Source organism: Ceratotherium simum, chromosome 18, assembly GCF_057802395.1.
Source record: "Ceratotherium simum simum isolate JZ-2026a chromosome 18, ASM5780239v1, whole genome shotgun sequence".
NCBI classification, from domain to species: domain Eukaryota; kingdom Metazoa; phylum Chordata; class Mammalia; order Perissodactyla; family Rhinocerotidae; genus Ceratotherium; species Ceratotherium simum.
Window position 1 is genome coordinate 23,340,284 of NC_141917.1, and position 19,305 is coordinate 23,359,588.

General features: G+C 36.4%; 1 pseudogene; it reads right to left on the reverse strand.

Annotated features, from left to right (window-relative positions):
• Positions 1–17,768, reverse strand: part of LOC101405655 (T-box transcription factor T pseudogene) — a 40,087-nt pseudogene extending 22,319 nt beyond the window's left edge.
• Between the last annotated feature and the right edge of the window lie 1,537 nt (positions 17,769–19,305).

Sequence of the window (19,305 nt, forward strand, 5' to 3'; positions counted from 1 at the left end):
CAACGGATACTTATTTATCACAGTTCCGGAGGCTGCGAAGTTCAAGATCAAGGTCCCCACAGATTTGGTGTCCAGGGAGACTTTGCTTTGTAGTTCATAGACACATGTCTTTTTGCTATGTCCTCACACGGCAGAGGGAGGAGGGATCTCCTTGGGTCTCTTTTATAAAGGCATTAATGCAATTTAGTGCTCTGCCCTTATGACTTAATCACCTTCCAAAGGTCCACCTCCAAATATCATCACACTGGAAATTAGGTTTCAACTAATTTCAACTAAGTCAATGAATTTGGGGGGACACAAACATTCCATCTATGGCAATACCCTTCCTTCTCTTCTTTAATTTGTTCGGCTTCCATTGGAGCAACTATCAGGCTATCATAGAAAAAGTAGAAATGGTTTGTTAGCTTCTTTTTGTTTTCCAGTTATTTGCTTTTCTGTTGCAAATACCTGAGTTCCAGCAGGATATATTCTGCTGTATCCATAGCCTTCCTATAACTCTCGATATTTCAGCTCTAATTTGTAGGGGTTACGGAGGATAAAACATTTAATTTTATGGAAAAATATATATCTATTTTGGGGACTGAGGAAGGTTTGTGAAAACAAACATTGTGTGTTCTTGTTTAGGTTAATATTTCACATTTTTGGCTAGTATAATTCAGTATGTGTTTTGAAATTGTGATATTTTTCTATTTCTCAAATTTTCTACTATTTTTTCATTTTGAGGGGTATTTGCAATAGGTTGAAAAAGATGAGACTAAGTAAAATGCTTTTAGTCCACTATTTATTTTCCAGAAATTTTGTATTTTCCACTTCTAGCACTGTCTGAGACCAATTTCTAATTGTCTCGCATGAGAAGCAACACTGTTCGTTCATCGAGTATTTTTTGTTATTGCTGTTGTAAAGCTCATATTATGTATCTGGTCACAGGAAGCGAACCATAAATCACAAATCACAAATATAATATTTATATTATATATAAATATAATATAATAATAAAATATAAATATATAAATATAGCAATGCCCATACATATAAGAACATGGCAAAGAAACATTTTTCCAATTGAAATATCACTTGCAAATGTACTGCGTATAGTGTTTGTATTAGCATCCTAGGGCTGCTATAACTAAGTGCCACAAATATGTGGCTTAAAGAAATTGAAACTTATTTTTTCACAGTTTGGCAACTGGAAGTCTGAAATTGAGGTGTTAGCAAGGTCATACTCACCCTGGAGACTATAGGGAAGAATCTTTCCTTGTTTCTTCCTAGCTTCTGATGGTTGCTGGCACATCCTTGGCATATCTTGACTTGGAGTTGAATCAGTCCAATCTCTCTCCATCAACACATGGTCCTATTCCCTGTGTGTCTATTTCTTTGTGTCTCTCTCTCCTTATTAGGACACCAGTCATTGGCTTTAAGGTCCACCAGTATCCAATAAAACTTCACCTTACCTTGATTAAATCTGCAGAGATCCCATTTCCAAATAAGGTCACGTTAACAGGTACCAGGGTTTAGGACTTCAGTATATCTTGGGGCACACAATTCAGCCCACAACAGTACTTGATATTAATAATATGGAGCTGGCAGTTCCAGTAGATTTTTAGACCAATGGCAACCATCATATAGTATATAGATTCTCATATCAAATTGACTAAAATTATCTCAAACAAAATTTCAAAAAAATGAATAAATCCTCACCTTTGAAACTACTCACCTGCTTATTCCATTTTCTATTTAAAATAAATGTACAAAGGATGATGTGTGTGTGTACATGTGTATGTGCTGTACATATCTACATGGATTTTATGTGCAGGACTTTTCAAAACACCGCTTCCTAATTTACTACTGTACAATTGAATTCTGGAGCTTAGACTAGAAGGAAACCAGGACTTGATGTTGAGCTAGTAAAATGACACATGCAATAATTCTGGTAATGAACTTAATTCAACCAATTATTATTTTTCTTTTTTTTTGTTGAGATATAATTGACATATTACTTTTAGTTTGAATAACTGCTCCTCACTGGGTTCTAATTAAGCATGACTCTGGGACATCAAGTGATCATGTGACCAGAGCTGCCCAATATCAACTGGATATTTTCAGATCATTGAGCCTTAAAGTCAATCGGGCACAGTAGAAGTTGACTGTGTAATGAAAATGGTACATTCAGGATTAGACCAGATAGTTCTGGAAGGCACAAGCAAATTGCATGTATAAGTCACTCAGATTCCCCAGTCACCTACAACAGTGTGAACTGTTGCTGTTTCACTAAGTCTCTTGATTTGAGTCCATTCAAGGACCATGGCTGGATACTACCCTTAATGGGTCTCTATGACAGGTGGTACCTGTACCTCCCCTCTCTTAGAGAAGAAGTGCTGGCAAATTTTTCTCCCAGCAATGGAGGACCCATTTTGTAACATGAGAGCTAGAAATATTGGAGAGATACAACGTCCTAGCGTTACAAATGGTGGACTGTTTCTACGTACCACTTCAGATGTCCTCTGTTTTACTCTCTCTTATTCCACTACCACTGAAGGGACCTGTTCTTCAATGTAGAAGGATCTCACCTCAAGTCCATATCATATGCCTCTTGCCTACACCATGTTCCTTCTTTATTGACAGTAAGGCATGGGTTAGCATATAACTAAGGTGACCCAACCAACTCATTGCAGTATTCCCAGGCCTTTCCTGTTTTTAGCACCAAAAGTCTCTCAGGAACCCCCACAGTCCTAAGAAAACTAGGACAATTAATCACTCTAACTACAACCTGTCTGCCTTGCATATGCAACCCCAAAGTGAAGGGGAACTAGTGCATTATGTAGTAAATCTTTGAAAAATATGGAATGGGAGCTGATGGATCAATGCATTCTTCTTTAGCTCCCTGGTCCTGAGATGCACTTGACATCCCTTCTCAGACAGTCCCTTGGACTCATACAACCGATAGCACGTAGAGGTGGAAATATCACTTTGTTTTGGCCCTCCCTCTCGATCTGTTTTCCTCTCACTATTCTTCACTATTTTTCCCTGAGATCACCTCCCCAATAATGTTTTCACATATACTTTTATTTAAGTTGTGCTTTCTCAGGAAGTTGTTATAAATGCATGCTATATTAATAAAATATACTTTTACTTGAATTTGAAGTACTAAAAGAAGCCAAAATAGTACTGAAAGGCATGGTGAATTTCAGATACAAATTTATATTATTCAGATACAAGATTCTTCTTAAACACTCTTCTAAAGTTAAAAAAAGTATATTATGAAAAAATTTGAGTTTGGAGCATTACCTTTATTTAAATGTAAAAAGCTACATAATTTGACTTGGAATTGAGTTCTTTGAAAGATCAGGGAATTAGCTCACTTTAATTTCCTCCCACATCTCCACCCATTACCTCCCAATTTTCATCATTTCTTTTACTTAAATTTTTCTATGATAGCTTTAAATTCCAAATTGTTTAATATAAATTATATTTTATAATAGATTAAAGTCCTTTCACCATATAAAGCCAGAATGAGATTGCTTCAGGATCTACATTACTTCATCCACACCTGGTTTAAAGATTATTCCAACATTTATAATAAGCATGAAATAAAGGGCAGAATGTTCCAGATTTTTCCCATTACTACATCAATAGCAATTCGGATGTATCTAAGTCTTCGCGTTTCTTAATTTTCTTTAGTAGTATTTACAATAGTTCAACATAGCCACCAGTGTCTTTGCTAAAGCTTCTCCAACCGCAGGTTACTTTGTCACATTCAGCTCTTAGTTCATTGAATTTAATTGTATAATTTGTTTGTTGTTTCGCTTTTTTCTTTTGGAACATTTGCAAAAGCAGTTTGCAGATGTCTAGGTTTCTGTATGTTTGTGAATGCTTGAATGTTGCCTTTATTCCACTAAAAAGTAAATGCTGGGTACAAAATTTTTCTTTCACGCTTTCTCTCAGAACTTTTCAGACATGACTCCTCTGTCTGCTTTGAATAAATATCACATAAGACCTTTGCTTGCTTCTCTATGAGTCTTTCATTTGGCTGGATTTTGTCTTCAAGAAAGACCAATGGTGGAGGTGGCCCTGTGGCCTAGTGGTTAAATTTGGAGCACTCCACTTTGGTGGCCCGGGTTCACAGGTTTGGATCCCAGGTGCAGACCTACACCACTCGTCAGTCATGCTGTGGTGGTGACCCACATATAAAGTAGAGGAAGATTGGCAATAGCTGTTAACTCAGGGCAAATCTTCCTCAGCAAAAAAAAATTAACAACAAAAAAAAAGAAAGACCAATGGGTGTTAGATTTTTTCTAACTTTTCAGGCCCACAATGTGTATGTTCTATTTGTATAGTTTAACAGCACCTTAGGCATAATGTGGGGTCATATTTTATTTACTAGAGAAATGTGCTGATGGTTCCTTTATCTTCTGGCACTGATTGGCACTTATAAGAGATCTGGGCCCAGCTTGAATTTCACCCCATGAAAGTGAATTGCTTCTTTCTGCCTGGTTGCTTAAATTCCTTTTTTATTCTTGAAGTTCTGCAACTTAAAATGGATATGTTTCAGCGTCAATTACCTGTATCATTTCTCAGTGTGCTCTTGTAGGCTTCAAATTCAGTTATTCCTGCTTTTTATCAATTTTCTTTCAGAAAATACATTATTTTTAAATCTTTTTCTTCTTAGTCTTCAGGTGTCTAGAAATACCAATTATCTTTAAATTGGATGAAATTTTCTGTCCTCATTATCTGTTATCTTCTTCTGATTTCTTCAAACTATATCATTTTAGTAGTTTTTACTTTTCTTTTTGTCAATGATTCCATTTTTAGCTTCATATATTCTCTTCCTTGCCATGTCTAATCATTTTTTAGTTCTGTGGGAGGTTTGCTTTATTCTCCATGGACTACTATAATTTTCCTTTTCAATTTTGAGTTCCTGTTTATTGGATTTATTTCATCATTAAATCTCTAGGGGAAAATTTCTTCTGTACCTTGAATTAAGTTTTCTCTAAAATTTGGTTCTTTTCTGGCTTTTTCATGCTAGTCTTCTCAAAAAAAAATTGAATAAGTATTTTTCTGTAGTCAGGCAATTTCTTTTCTCCTGGTCATGCTTGTGGAGAGCTCTGTCCACGTGTTTCATTTGTTATCATATTACTGTTAATTTCTCCCCCTTTCTGTCTTAGTTGAGACCTGTTCTTTGCTCTGTTTCTGATTCATTCTGAGGCTTACATAGAGAAGCTGGGCATTCCATCTTTTGTGATATTGTTAATTATTCTTGCATTGTGAGTGAATCCATTTTCTGTTTTTTTAAATCTCCTGTATTGTGGATGCATGGATCCCCAAAGCTCATGGCTCTGTGAGAGAGTTCCTAAGCTTAAGCGTCTGTGAGAGAATTCCTTCTAGTTGCTCAGTCAACCTCTCCTACTCTCTATTCACTGCGACTACTTCCATTTGCACTCCCCTCACCCTCCTCTGAGTGATTGAATGGTAAGGAGAACCATGGGTGTAGCAAACCTTGTTAATCAACCACAAAGGAAAGGGGGGATTTTAGCACTCTCATCATGCCTCTATCCTCACACAATGTCCTTTCTGTTCCAAGGAGCTCTTTAGATTAGAAATGATCTGCCTGAACCCCTTCTTTACCCCCAACCCAGAAAAATCATGATAGTGTATACCTTGTCAAATGACTGTTTTCATTTTCTTCAAGTAAATAACCAGAAATGGTATTGCTGCATCATGTAATGTTCTATTTTGAATTCTTTGAGAAACCTCCTTACTGTTTTCCGTGGTGGTTGCATCAATTTACATTCCCACCAACAGTGCATGAGTGTTCCCTTTTCTCCATGTCCTTTCCAACACTTGTTATTTGTTGACTTTTTTGATAATAGCCATTCTGAAAGGTGTGAAGTGATATCTCATTGTGGTTTTGATTTGCATTTTCCTGATGATTAGTGATGTTGAGCACCTTGTCGTGTACCTGTTGGCCATCTCTGTGTCTTCTTTGGAGAGATATCTGTTCAGGTCTTCTGTCTATTTTTAAAAATCAGATTATTTGTTATATATATGCACCCTTATGTTCATTGCAACATTATTTACAATAGTCAAGATATGGAAGCAAGGTAAATGCACGCTGGTAGATGAAATGGGTAAAGAAGATATGGCATATACATATATATATGTATATATATATATACACACACACACAATGGAATATTACTCAGCCATAAAAAAAAATGAAATCCTCCCATTTGCAACAACATGGATGGATTTAGAGGGTATTATACTAAATGAAATAAGCCAGAGAGAGAGAGAATAATACTGTATGATTTCACTTATATGTGAAATCCAAACAAAACGAAACAAATAAACAAACAAAACAAAACACAGAGTCATAGATACAGAGAACAAATTGGTGGTTGTCAGAGGGAGAGGGGTAGGGGGAAGGGCAAAATAGGTGAAGGAGATAAGAGGTATAAACCTCCAGTCATAAAATAATTAAGTCATGTACAGTATAGGGAATATGGTCAACAATATTGTAATAACTTTGTATGATGACAGATGGTAACTAATCTTATAACGGTGATCATTTTTTAATGTAAATAAATGTCAAATCACTATGCTGTACACTTGAAACTAGTACAATATTGTATGTCAACTATACTTCCATTTGCACTATTGTATTATTGTAGTTTAAAAAAACTACAATAGTATACCCTGGAGATTCTTTTTTTACTGTGAAAAATTTGTTGTACATTATTGTTTAATATTCACCATATAAGTGCATACCTCCACCCCTTGTGCCCACCCCTGACCTCCTTAACCCCTGGTAACCACCAAACAGTTCTATCAGTCCGTGTGTTGGTTTATCTTCTACATATGAGTGAAATCATGCAGTGTTTGTCTTTCTCTTTCTGGGTTATTTCTTTCACTTAACGTAATACCCTCCAGGTCTGTCCATGTTGTTGCAAATGGGACAGTTTTGTCTTTTTTTATGGCTCAGTAGTATTCCATGGTATATATATACCACATATTCTTTATCCAGTCATCATTCGAGGGACACTTGTGTTGCTTCCACTTCTTGGCTATAGTGAATAATGCTGCAATGAACATAGGGGTGCATAAGCCTCTTTGGATTGTTGATTTCAGGGTCATTGGATATATTCCCAGTAGTGGGATAGCTGGATCATAGGGTATTTCTATTGTTAATTTTTTGAGGAATCTCCATACTGTTTTCCAAAGAGGCTGCACTACTTTGCATTCCCATCAGCAGTGAATGACGGCTCCCATTTCTCCACAACTTCTCCAACATTTGTTGTTTTGTGTCTTGGTGATTATAGCCATTGATTTGCATTTCCCTGATGATTAGTGATGTTGAACATCTTTTCATATGCCTATTGGCCATCTGTATATCTTCCTTGGAAAAATGTCTGTTCAGATCCTCTGCCCATTTTTTGATCGGGTTGTCTGCTTTTTGTTATTCAGTTGTGTGAGTTCTTTACATATTACGGAGATTAATCCCTTGTCAGATATATGGTTTGCAAATATTTTTTCCCAGCTGGTGCATCGCCAGTTCATTTTGACCCTGGTTTCATTTGCCTTGTAGAAGCTCTTTAATCTGATGAAGTCCCACTTGTTTATTTTTCTTTTGTTTCCCTTGTCTGAGTAGACAGAGAATTCAAAAAGATCCCTTTGCAGCTGATGACGAGTAGTGTACTACCTATATTTTCCTCCAAGAGTTTTATAGTTTCAGGTCTCTCCTTCAAGTCTTTGATCCATTTTGAGTTAATTTTTGTATATGGTGAAAGAAGATGGTCTACTTTCATTCTTTTGCAAGTGGCTTTCCAGTTTTCCTAGAAGCATTTATTGAAGAGACTTTCTTTTCTCCACTGTATGTCCTTAGCTCCTTTGTCAAAGATTAGCTGCCCATAGATATGAGGTTTTATTTCTGGACTTTCAATTCTGTTCCATTGATCTGTGTGTCTGTTTTTGTACCAGTCCCATGCTGTTTTAATTACTATTGCTTTGTAGTATGTTTTGAAGTCAGGGATTGTGATGCCTCCAGCCTTGATCTTCTTTTCCAGGATTGCTTTAGCTATATGGGGTCTTTTGTTGTCCCACATGAATTTTAGTATTCTTTGTTCTATTTCTGTGAAGAATGTCCTTGGGATTCTGACTGGGATTGCATTGAATCTATAGATTGCTTTAGGTAGTATGGACATTTTAACTATGTTTATTCTTCCAATCCAAGTGCATGAATATTTTTCCATTTCTTTATGTCATCATTGATTTCACTCAATAATGTCTTATAGTTTTCTTTGTATAGGTCTTTCCCTTCCTTGGTTAAATTTACTCCTAGATATTTTATTCTTTTTGTTGCAATTGTAAATGGGATTGTCTTCTTGAGTTCTCTTTCTGTTAGTTCATTGTTGTTATATAGAAATGCAACTGATTTCTGTAAGTTGATTTTGTACCCTGCCACTTGTCTGTACTTGTTGATTGTTTCTAATGGTTTTCCAATGGATTCTTTAGGGTTTTCTATGTATAAGATCATGTCATCTGCAAGCAGCAAGATTTTCACTTCTTTCTTGCCTATTTGGATTCATTTTATTCATTTTTCTTGCCTAATTGCTCTGGCCAGAACATCCAGTACTGTGTTGAATAACAGTGGCGAGAATGGGCACCCTTGTCTTGTCCCTGATTTTGGAGGGATGGCTTTCGGTTTTTCCCCACTGAGTATGATGTTGGCTGTGGTTTTGTCATATATGGCCTTTATTATGTTAAGGTGCTTTCCCTTTATACCCATTTTATTGAGAGTTTTTATCATAAATGGATGTTGGATCTTGTCAAAAGCCTTCTCTGTGTCTATTGAGATGATCATATGGTTTTTATTTCTCATTTTGTTAATGTGGTGTATCACATTGATTGATTTGTAGATGTTGAACCATCCCTGTGTCCCTGGTATAAATTCCACTTGATCATGCTGTATGATCTTTTTAATGTATTGCTGTATTCAGTTTGCCAATATTTTGTTGAGGATTTTTGCATCTATGTTCATCAGGGATATTGGTCTGTAGTTTTCCTTCTTAGTATTGTCTTTGCCTGGCTTTGGTATCAGGGTGATGTTGGCCTCATAGAATGTGTTGGGAAGTGTTCGATCTTCCTCTATTTTTTGGAATAGTTTGAGAAGGATAGGTTTTAAGTCATCTTTGAATGTTTGATAAAATTATCCAGAGAAGCCATCTGGTGCTGGATTTTATTTTTTGGGAGGTTTTTGATTACTGTTTCAATCTCATGTGATTGGTCTATTCAGATTCTCTATTTCTTCTTGATTCAGTTTTGGGAGGTTGTATGAGTATAGGGATTTATCCATTTCTTCTAGATTGTCCAATTTGTTGGCATATAGTTTTTCATAGTATTCTCTTATAATCTTCTGTATTTCTGTGGTATCTGTTGTAATTTCTCCTTTTTCATTTCTAATTTTATTTATTTGAGCCTTCTCTCTTTTTTTCTAGGTGAGTCTGGCTAAGGGTTTGTCAATTTTGTTTATCTTCTCAAAGAACCAGCTCTTTGTTTCATTGATCCTTTCTACTGTTTTTTTAATTTCAATTTCATTTATTTCTGCTCTGATTTTTATTATTTCCTTCCTTCTGCTGACTTTAGGCTTTGTTTGTTCTTCTTTTTCTAATTATGTTAGGAGTAGTTTGAGCTTGCTTATTTGGGCTTTTTCTTGTTTGTTAAGGTGGGCCTATATTGCTATGAGTTTCCCTCTCAGGACCACTTTTGCTGTATCCCATATGAGTTGGTAAGGTGTATTTTCATTTTCATTTGTCTCCAGATATGCTTTGATTTCTCCTTTAATTTCATCAATGATCCATTGGTTGTTTAGTAGCATGTTGTTGAGTCTCCACAGCTATGTCACTTTCCTGATTTTTTCCTTGTAGTCTAAATTCATGGCATTATGGTCTGAAAAGATGCTTGTTATGATTTCAATCTTCTTAAATTTGTATAAGCATGTCTTGTTTCCCAACATATGGTCTATTCTTGAGAATGTTCCATGCACACTTGAGAAGAATGTGTAATCTGCTGTGTTTGGATGGAGTGCTCTGTGTATGTCTATTAAGTCCATCTCATCTAGTTTTTCATTTATGTCCATTATTTCCTTATTTATTTTCTGTCTGGATGATCTGTCCATTGATGAGAGTGGGGTGTTAAGATCCCCTACTATTATTGTGTTGTTGTTAATATCTCCTTTTAGGTTTGTTAATAGTTGCTTTATGTACCTTGGTGCTCCTGTATGAGGTGCATATATATTTAAAAGTGATATGTCTTCTTGGTGGAGTGTCCCTTTTATCGTTATATATTGCCCCTCTTTGTCTCTCATTACCTGTTTTATCTTGAAGTCAACTTTGTCTGATATAAGTATGGCAGCACCTGCTTTCTTTTGTTTGCCATTAGCTTGGGGTATTGTCTCCCATCCTTTCAGTCTGATCCTGTGCTTGTCTTTAGAGCTGAGATGTGTTTCCTGGAGACAGCATATTGTTGGGTCTTGTTTTTTAATCCATCCCACCACTCTGTGTCTCTTGATTGGAGAGTTCAGTCCATTTACATTTAGGGTAATTATTGATATATGGGGGCTTTTTGTTGTTATTTTATCACTCTTTTTCTGGTTCTTTTACATTTCTTTTGTTTCTCATCCCATGTGTTTTGGACTACCAATTTAGTTTGGTAGTTCTGTATGGAGGTTCTCTTAGTTTTCTCTTTCTTTATCATGTGTGATTCTGTTCTGATTATTTGGTTGGTGGTTGCCATGAGGTTTGTATAAAAAATCTCATGGATGTGATAGTCCATTTTTTGATGGCCTCTTATTCCCTTAGACTAAGTCAATTCGATCCCTTTGCTCTTCCCCTCTGTGTTATTGTTGTTACATCTTATTCCTTCTTGTGTTGTGAGTTTGTATTTAACATGATGAGATTATCTTTATGCTTGGTGCTTACCTTCTCTTGATCTTTGGTTTGATAATTAAGTATTTGCTAATCTATTTTGATAGAGGACTGCAATTTTTCTGGTTCTGTCGACCTATTTTCCTCCTTGTTCAAAATTTTGAATCCCCTTTCTTTTTTTTTCCTCAGGGATGAGGGCCTTGTTGAGCACTTCTTGTAGTGGGGGCCTTGTGGCAATGAACTTTTATTAGCTTTTGTTTATCTGGGATAGTTATTATTTCTCCATCATATCTCAAGGATATTTTTGCTGCATAGAGTATTTTTGGCTGAAAGTTTTTGCCCTTCAGGATTTTGAACATATTGTTCCACTCTCTCCTAGCCTGTAAACGTTCTATCAAGAAATCAGCTCAGATCCTGATAGGAAATCCTTTGTATGTTATTTTTTTTTTGTCTAGCTGCCCTTAATATTTTTTCTTTGTGGTTGACTTTTGCCAGCTTTACTACTATATGCATTGGAGAGAGTCTTTTCGTGTTGATATATTTAGGAGATCTATTGATTTCATTCACTGGTATTTCTAGCTCCTTCCTCAGTTTTGGGAAGTTCTCAGATATTACTTCTTTGAACAAGAAATAGTATTTGAACAAGTACTCTGCTCCTTTTTCCCTCGCTTCTCCCTCTGGCACACCTATAATCTTTATGTTGGATTTCCTAATTGAGGCAGATACTTCTTGGAGTGTTTCTTCATTCCTTTTAGTCTTAGTTCTCTTTCCTCCTCCATCTGGGGCATTTCTACATTGCTGTCCTCAATATTTCTAATTCTTTCCTCCATATTGTCAGCTCTGATTTTTACGGCTTCCAGATTTGTCTTTATCTCCTCTACTGTGTTTTTCATCTCTAAGACTTCTGATTGGTTTATTTTTATAGTTTCAATCTCTTTTGTGAAGAAACTTCTGATTTCATTGAATTGTCTGTCTGTGTTTTCTTGTATTTCATTAAGCTATTTTATGATGGCTGTTTTGAATTCTCTGTCATTAAGGTTATACATTTCTGTGCTTTGTGGGTTGACTTCCTGGTGCTTGTCATTTTCCTTTTGGTCTGGAGATTTAATATATTTTTGCATGATGCCTGTTGGTGTTGGCTTACTTTTCCTCATAGTGAAAATATATGTTCACAATTTCCTCTTGCTGCCGCTGGGTGGGGGTCAAGGGCTGTGTATTCTGGCCCACCTCAATCAGCAGGCACTCTTGCCGGCCCCTGGCTGATCTGCGGTGTGGCTGAGTGGAGGCTGCTGGGGGGGAAGCATGGGAACAGCTGGAGCTGGAGTGCAGCTAGGCCAAAGCAGCTGGGGCTCGGGTGTGGGTGGGTTGAAGCACCTGCAGCTGAAGTGCTGCTGGGTCAAAGAAGCTAGGACTGGTGTGTGCTGGGCCAAGGAAGCTGGAACTGGAGTGCGCTGAGCCGAAGAAGGAAGAGCTGGAGCACCGCTGGCCTGAAGAAGTTGGAACTGTAGTGTGCTGGGCCAAAGAAGCTGGAACTAGAGTGCACTGGGCCGAAGAAGGAGGAGCTGGAGTGTGCTGGGCCAAAGAACCTGGAACTGGAGCGCCGCTGGGCCAAAGAAGCTGGAACTGGAGTGCAGTGGGCCGAAGTTGCTGGCACCAAGTCAGCTGGAGTCTGTGCACAGGCCAAACCAAAGCAGCTCCTTCCACTTAGTCTGGGGATTCCAACAATTTGGTCCTTGGGTGTACGGCTGCCTGGGTGCCTCAGACATCCCCTGTGTTGTGTGAATAGCTTCTGTTGGAATATGAATGTCCTTTTTGTTGTGTCTTAGAGGGGGAGAGTTCAATGGGGCAATCTCACTCCGCCATGATGCTGACATCACTCTCTACCCTGGAGATTTTTTTACTCTGAAGACTAAAATTTGTTAGTATCCTCTAATTGCCTATACTTCTCTAAAACTTGAGAAAAAATAAATGTTAAACCTAGCTTCTTAATGAGTTTTATCTTGGAATATTTGAGTAACACTGAACACCAAGTTACTAACAAATTATAAATTGGAAATATTATAATGTAGCAAGTCTCTAAGTGTTGAAACAAAGTTTCATTAGACCCAAATATTCTGATTTGGGAACTCATAAGAGGTTGTTTAATTTATCATGATATAGAGAGGTAAACATTGATAATAACAAGGAGCAAAAAGGGTCACTTGAGCTACAGCCAAAGGGCACTTTTTTAAAATATTAATTGAAGCACAGCATGAACAAGTAAACATTAATTGAAGAACAAATGTATCTATGAATGATTGGTTTGATGAAATAATAGCAGATTATATTTTTTGGTCCAGAGATGACCAATGCTGACATAGCTTATCTCATTGAAACCTGTATCACCTCTCAGGCACATTTTATAGGTGAAGAAATGTAAGAAGAGAGATGTAAGCAATTTGGCCAAGGGCACCCAGGTAATTAAGTGAAGCTAAGTTTCCAACTTCAATTTCCCCAGGTTAACTCCAGAGTCTGCACCCAGTCTTGCACCTCCCGTTCAGGAATGGATTGATTTATCCCCCAGCCTATAGCTTTATGTCTTACCTCATCATTCTGTTCTTCACACATTAATATAATTTTATAGAATCATTGCCATATACACCTTGTCTTACATACCTGTGAGCCAATGCTTCATGTTTTGACCTTCAGATCTTTATTCATCTTCTTAAGTTTTACTCACATTCACTACACAGTTTAGGTTTACACTCTGTGAAACTCAAAGGGAAGGCAGATACACTCATTTTAAACTCCCCAAAATAGCCTAGTGTATATTTGTATCTTAGCATTTATCTTTTCTTACACAAAACCGTTTGTTTATGTGCAAATATCCATCACATAACTCTAATTTCTTTGAAGATATAGAAGATTTCTTAATCCTGTTGTCATCCTAACCCAGCACTTTTTTTGTCACTTAGAAAGAACTCAGTTAATGTTTACTGAATTTAATTGAATGACTATGAGAAGGTTCTAAATAACAAATAAATAACATTATGTGACAAATGAACACTTTAATATAAAAGACACTAGCATGAAATGAGCTTAACGGTTGCAAGTGAAGAGGAAAAGAAGCATCTTTCTTTAGCAGTGACTTAAAGACTTATGTTCTTTCCACACGCTTACCGCCCTCCTTCCTAGTCACCAATCAGTCAGGGATTTTAAGTTACTCTCCCCAAAGTTACTTGGTTCTGATTGTGACTCAAGATAACAGATTTGCTCTTCCTCAACAAAGGTTTAAACCAGCTTCACAAATAATGCAAATATTCCTAGTTGCTCAACGAAGTAGATAAAGTAAGAGATCAAGATGCAAACTCTACTAGAACTCGCTATAAAGTTGAGGGATTGGTCTCACATTCACCTTGAATTCCAGCCACTCAGGAGAACATGATGAAATACATCATCATTTTCCAAAAATAGCAATAAACATGGAAATAGGATGTGTCCTAAATCCATATTCATCTTAAAATATATTGAGAAAAGGGCAGTAAACTATTATGTATGTTGCTCTTCCAAGAGTGCTTTGAATTTGACTTCCTATCTTCTAATTGCATTTTTTTTCTTTTGTATCCCCACCTGAGGCAAGTTTCTTTCTCGTGATTGCTCCTAAATTGTTTCCTTATAAATCTATTACGGAAGTTTTAGTATTAATTTGTGGGAAGGAAATAGCAATAACAATAAACTTTTGTAGGGCATTCCAGTGATTTCTGGAGAGGCATGATCTCCTGATCTGACAGGCAACAGGAGATGGAGTGAGAGGGTGCAGAACTCTGAAAGGTTTTTGTGTGTTCTGGAAAACGCACAGTTATCATAGAGATTCAATGCAGAGTCATTTTAAGGGATTAAAATTTATAAGCAGACCACCTTTAACATACTACATAAGGAAAAACCTGAATTTTATTATAATATCTAGTATAACACGTTTAAGTTAGCATTCATATCAAACTCTCAATATTTGGCATTATAAACCTCTTAAAAGCAAAATTCTCATAAACTTCTTAAACCAAAGAAGTCTTGCACAGCTTAGAAACAAACAAACAAACAAACAAAGAGGCCTTAGGCTAAGATGCAAAGTGGTTTCTTTCAGTTTTGGAAAAACTTATGAGTTTAACAGGAGTTATGAAGAGGAAGAACTGGGGAATGACTCTAATGGGTATGGAGTTTCTTTTTGGGGTGATGAAAATATTGAAGGTTACATAGCAATGATGCTTGCAGAACTCTATGAATATACTAAATACAGAACTGTATACTTTAAAGGGGTGAATTTTATTGTATGTAAATTATATCTTAACAAAGTTATTATTTAAAAATAAAAAACAATTTATAATAAGTGGCCTCTTCCTAGGCACAGGCATTGTATATCAACAGTATATATTACACAGTTCCTGAAATATGACTACTTTCCTCTCTGAACAAACTTAGGAGTATATTACTCTCTCTCTCTCTTTTTTTTTTTTTTTTGAGGAAGATTGGCCCTGAGCTAACATCTGTTGTCAATCTTCCTCTTTTTTTGCTTAAGGAAGATTCACCCTGAGCTAACATCTATGCCAATCTTCCTCTATTTTTTTTTTTTTTTTTCGTATGTGGGATGCTGCCACAGCATGGCTTGATGAGCAGTGTGTAGGTCTTCACGCGGGATCTGAACCTGTGAACCCCAGGCCACCAAAGTGGAGAGTGCAAACTTAACCACTATGCTACCCGGCTGGCCCCTTATATTTCTCTCTTTGAGTATAATTACAGTAAAATTTTTTAAAATAAGTGATTCAAAACACAATTAAATTTATATCAACACATAAATTTTACTAATTTGTAAGGAATCTTAAAACTGATTAAGACTACAACTCTTAGATTTTCACACAGCTTTACTCATTCTGTTTCCTTATCTGTAAAATGGGAGTATCTATCATATGATGAGAAAATACATGGAAAGCAATTAGAATTTTTCCTAGTGCCCAGGTGGTGCTTTGTAAATATTGATTGTTATTAGTAATTACTGGACAGGACGTATTCAGTTCTCCAAGAGAATACTTTTATACTTTACCGAATAAATTTCATATTTTCCATTACTATTATTTTATTTTTTCTTCAAACAACTTTTTTTACAAGCTATCAACTCTTCTAAGAACATGAGACTTTTGAACACCAATTTTTAGTTCAATTAGTTTATAATGTATTTGTGCAATCACAAAACTTTAAGATTTTCTTTTTTCAGAAATCACAGGTGTTTTTAGGAAATTGGAAGATCCAATCACATATGAAAATAAAGTAACTTATAGGTAAAGTAATACAATTCAATTGGTATAGATATTGAAATATTTTTTAAGATAGAATTCCTCATATTTATAATTTAGTGAATTCTAAGCTCTGATTTACTATTTCCAAGTAGAAAATCTTGATATTAACCCAATTCCTCATGCTCGGTTCTGTAATTTTTTATGCATTTTCATTATAAAATTTGGTACTTGGGGGCCAGCCCTGTGGCCGAGTGGTTAAAGTTCTGTGCACTCCGCTTCAGTGGCCAGGGTTCGCAGCTTCGGATCCCGGGTGCAGACCACTCATCAGGCCATGCTGTGGTGGCCACCACATTCAAAAAATAGAGGAAGACTGACACAGAGGTTAGCTCAGGGCTAATCTTTCTCAAGCAGAAAAAAGAGGAAGATTGGCAACTGATGTTATCTCAGGATGAATCTACTTCAGCAAAAAAAAGAGGGAAATTTGGTACTTAATTGTAACTTTGAGTGGGTGAATGCAGCAACCTCAGCCAGAGAAAGGGATGATTACCAAGGTCTCAGTCCCTTTAGAAATTTAGTTTGGGTCACAACAGGGCCAGCTTCATGGGCATTTGACGTGTGCAGTCATGAAAGGCCCCATACTTAGAAGGACCTCATGCTTGGTTTATTGCTCTGCTGTCACTGTCTTGAAATTCTTAGTAATTTTTGAATAAGGAGTCCTGCATTTCATTTTGCACTGGGCACTGCAAATTGTGTAGCTGGTTCTGGGTCACAAAGCCAGGTTAGCTACCAAGTCCTGTTGTAACAGTTAAGGGTAGGGAGGAAATTAGTATGGATAATCAAGGAAGGACATGATGAGTATAAAAGGTACTCTGAATTCACCTGCCCACTAACCTCTCATAAGTTTCCCCTCAGAAACGTAGACCCATAAGAATTGTGGAGGAGTTTTTTCCAAACATGCGTGGAGAAGAGAATCTATGTGAATCAAGGGATAGATGAAAGGTATCCTACTTATATCTCCATTCAAGGGAAACTTCTGCCAAAGGATAGACAGCCTGTCTGGTTGACAGCCTCCAGCTGCCCCGAGATTGGCCAATGTGTTCGTGTAGGATTATGCTTCCCCAGTGAGTGAGCACTTTGATGTATTAGAATGGATATTTCTGCCCCTGCCAGATTCCTGTAATCCCTGTAATGGTAGACTTTGCAAAGGGAGTCTCTTCAGCTAGTCAGCTAGCTCTCTCTCTCTCTCTCTCAAACATATATAATTGCTATCGGATCATGGGTAATTTTTTGTTTCTTTCACCCTGCTTTGCTTATGTGTACATTATTTTTTCTATAAATATATGTGCTATTTCAATGACTTAAAATATAATATTATTGGAAATCATCAAGAATGACATATTTTTGTGACCTTCTTAATAAGAATAAATGATTTGATCCACTGCATTTACTGGCTTCTCATAAAATGCAAAGCTTTTAGCCTTACCTGTACACTATCATCAGGAAAATGATTCCAATTTTGGTGCAAAACGTACACTTTCAGCATCCTTTCTGCAGGATTGTACAAAAGCAATCTCTTGTGCATTTCGTGATAGCTTCTAGATGAATTGCCATGTGTATACTGTGTGTACTGCTGCAAATCAGTGGGCAATGTAGGTGGACAAACACCCAATTATTTTTTACGTTTTCTTAATCTAGTTAGATTGTATTGATTGCACTATTACATTTATTAGTTAGTGCCTTTTAGAATTAACTATATGTTTTTTATTCCTTATTTAATATCCAAACTGTACTTTGAAATATTCAAAGATATGAGAGAAAGGCTTATTAAAGGAAATATTCTGCAATTAATATTTCTCATGCTACTTATAGCATGATTACATGAACAGTAAAATTACTGCTTTTCAATGCTAGGAAAGAAAATAGGAGAAAGCATAATTTATAGGCAAACTTTATTAGGTAATGTTCAGTTTCATTCTGAAAATCTAAGTGCAAATAGGATTTCTTTCCTCTGAATTCATAGTTTTATAAATATATAATTATATATGTATATATATATAATTTTATATATATTTGTGATGGGTTAAGTTTTGATAGCCAGTAAATTGGAAGGGTTCTTGAATCTTCCTTTGGCTATTCCTCCCCTTAATTTCAAATCAATTAGAAAGTCTTTCCAATTTCATGTCTTAAATCTTGCTGGAAGCCCCCTCCTCCACCCTGTTTCCACTGGCACTGGGCCAACGGTAGTGCTCATTATCTCTTCATTTGGGTGCTCAAGTTCTGGCCTCCCTTGTCACCATCCTCCATGTAGCCGCCAGCGTGATTGTTGTGAAATGGAAGTATGGCCATGCTTCTACAATTTATGTTTGTCACTGACTTCCCATAGGCTAATCTGAAGTAAAATACCTTTTGGCAATACATTTGAGACCCTTCCTGATTGTGCTCCTGCTTGCTTCTCAGACTCATCCCTTGTCATCACTCTCTACAAAAACTCTCTGATCCAGCTCAACTGAACCACTTGTCATTGTTCAACGGGTCCATGAGTTTTCACAGCCCTGCAAGTTGAATCTCCTGTTGCCACTGCCTGGAATATATCCACCCCCCCAGCTCAATACCAAAAAATACAACTCATTACTCTTTTCCATTTATATTTTTTCTAAAGTTCATAATTAACATGGATATATTGTCATTTTAAAAAACCTTAAGTCAAAAATACTTAATTTATTCACCACAAAATAATTTGATGTATCCACATTAAATGTTCTTTCTTTTCGCATTTCAGAATAATTAAACAATACTATCACATGACGTCTGTTCTCAGCTCCTTTCACTGATTTTCCCCCAGCAAGCAAGCAGATAATAAACAAATGGCTTACCTTGAGTTAAGCACTTCCTCCTCTGCCTTTTGCTGGGTGCTGAATAAATCTCTAACAAGCATCTTCAGGTAGTGTATTTGGCAAACATTCTAACATGTCCACGAAGTTCTTAAAGTCTGAGATTCTCTTTGTTCATTTCTATATCTTAAATATCTTGAATAATACTTACCACATGGCAAGTGCTTATGTAATATTTGTTTAGAGAATGAAAGATCTCAAATAACTAAGAATAAATTTTAATTTTGA